Source organism: Tiliqua scincoides, chromosome 1, assembly GCF_035046505.1.
Source record: "Tiliqua scincoides isolate rTilSci1 chromosome 1, rTilSci1.hap2, whole genome shotgun sequence".
NCBI lineage: Eukaryota > Metazoa > Chordata > Lepidosauria > Squamata > Scincidae > Tiliqua > Tiliqua scincoides.
Genome location: NC_089821.1, coordinates 298,898,699 through 298,901,525, shown reverse-complemented (window position 1 = coordinate 298,901,525; position 2,827 = coordinate 298,898,699).

Sequence of the window (2,827 nt, the reverse complement as noted above, 5' to 3'; positions counted from 1 at the left end):
TTTTTAAAGCAATGGAGAAAGAGAGGTGGAATATGAGAAATACTTAATGGGGGGATGCCCAGGTTACAGTTCAAGGTGAAGCCTGAAAAGGTGAAGATGAGTGGGCTAGCATCTTTCAGCAAAGATAAGATTCAGTAAAGATAGCTAGTAAATGCAACATCAAATGCAGACCCGAAGGGTGAATAGAATTAATAGAATGAGGTGTGGGGAGAAACTTCTTAAGATTTGTGGCACTTACTTCTAGTGTTAACTTTGTTACTGTTCTGTTTGCATGCTGTGAAACTACAAGGGGTACCAGAATTATATCGGATGGAACTGGGAGCAGTAAAAGTTGCATCAAATGTGAATAGACTATCATGCAGAGTCTCCTTCAGGTACAAAAGAAGAGCAAAATAATCTGTTTCAGGCACTTGTGAATTTACCTGTTCCATCTTTCTATTGGGATAGGCCAGGGCTAACTTTGCTGTGGCCCCTCTTTTGTTCAATGCAAACTCAAGGGAGGCTAACCAGACAGCTTCATTAACATATTTTAGGTGAAAGGCGAACTCATTCTTTTTATCAAGACCTTTTATTATGCAAGGAACTACTTACTGCTTTCTGGGTTTTTGTTTGGTGGTTTGAACATTCTGATTTGATCTGAATCATCTTTATATTTTGATGTAGGCCTCGTTGGAACATTTATTTTAGTGGAAAGGTGGGAAATAATTTTGGAAAATGTACAAAAATTCAGGCATTCCAAGGTTAAGTATGAGTCTTTGAACCTAGCTATAATGAACTAGGGCTACAATTCTATACAGTATACACTTTTCTTGGACAAATCCCAGGGAACATAATAGGACTTACTTCTGAGTAAACCTGGGTGGAATTGCACTGTAGCTATGGCAGTTTTATACTGGCCAGTTTGACATGATTTGCTTTCTTTTTTTTTCAGAGACAGTATTACATTTTGAGGAGTTCGGCAATGCTAATCTAATGTATTTTTCATGGGGATTCCTTACAGAACAATCCTATGCATGTCTACTCAAAAGTAAGTCCCATGGTGTTCAATGGGTCCTATTCCCAGGAAAATGTGTATAGGGTTGCAGCCCTTATGTCTTTGTTTAAAACGCTCAATCTGTCTTCCCCATTTCTGTCCACTGCTTAATTCCATTATCTGTGTTCTGAAATACCCCAAGGGATTCCCAAAGTTCTGGTCAGTCTACCTGGGAATAATGTCAAGCAGAAATTCTCTCCAAGTGATGACAGTTTGGGTGATTTAACAAGATGCTTATGGGTCTCCCACACCTGTTACAGTAATTAGCAATGCAAATGAAATAGCATCACAAGCTGAAGCCTTAGCAGAAACCAGAAATAACATCAAAGATAAGTTGGCACTGGTTTAAAAAGAAAGGAATAGTAATTACGTAAGAGCATAATCACTCACAACAAGCTGCTTATTTAATATATTAGATACTTTTGTTCAACTGGTATATTTCAGATTGTTGTTCTTCCCAAGGAACTAGCCTTGTAAACTTGAAAGTGTATTCTATTCCCTTGAATCAACACAGCAATAATTCTTTCTGCCAGCAACATCAAACTCGAATGAGTTGGCAACACAAATTCACCACCCATCAAAAGTGAAGGGGCCACACCCACAGGTTGGCACACGCTCCCAGTTGACTAGTTTTGAAAAAGGAAGAAGCCAATACAGGAAGAAACCAATGGAGAAGCCAAATGTTTAGCTTCTAGAAAGACATTAAACTATCTAACCCAGAGTTTCTCAATGTTTGTCTGTCACCGTCCCACCATACCACTTCACATGGTCTACCTTTCGAAGTATCACCAGAGGTATCTGCTGATGATGTTACTGCAAAATACTACCAGACAGGGAAGCCAGACACGACTGGTAAGGGGCTCAAGGTGGACAGAAGAGCCTTTTGAAGCACACATCAGAGCTCTGACCACCAAGATGAGCCTCCTACTGCTGCTTGTTGCATTGTGTTGTTAGTCTTGCTGCCAGGTGGTGGCACATACCACCAGACACCACCTCTAGTCCCACCAGTGGTATGAGTACCACTGGTTGAGACATGCTGCTTCAATATTTCATCTTTCTGTCTTTTGTCTCTCAAAATTCCTTCACAATACAATCTTCAGCTACCCCCCCCCATTCAGTCTCTTGCATGCCTGAGCACTGTCCTTCCACTCTATATTCCTCTCCATTTAAGACCTCGTATCATATTCCTTGATGGCCCTCCGAAATCTTATCTCATGCCAAAGCAGTTGCTCTGCCTCACGTTGCTACTGGAGAGCTAAAGTGGCAAGTTTTTAGATTGTTGAATTTAGTTTTAGATTTAGATTTAGTTTTCAGATTGTTGGGTCCAATCCTATCCAACTTTCCTGTGCTGAAGGAGCTGCAATGCACAGAATGCAGTGCATGCCCTATTGGCATAGCTGCATCAGTGCTGTAAAATTGGATAGGATTGGCTTCTTAGACTAGAAAGACCCAGCTTCAAATCTGTACCCAGCCACAATGGCACTGGGTGATCCTGGACCCATGACCATCTCTTTATGTAAACTCTTAAAGTCCTAAGAATAAAAGGAACACACACTAAGTAAGGAGTTCTGAGCTCCTTTGAGGAAGTGTGCAGGATAACATCATCATAAATAACATTCCTGTCATTCAAATCTTCTTTTCTATCACCCAAAGAAGGCAGCCACTCCCAAATTCCTGATACAGAGTCCTCAGAGTGCTGTGGGTCTTCAGAACACCCCCAAAAGCTGCAGATTGTGCTGACTGGTTGGTACTGATTGGCCAGTACCCATAACACCATCAAGCCACCTTCTTCCA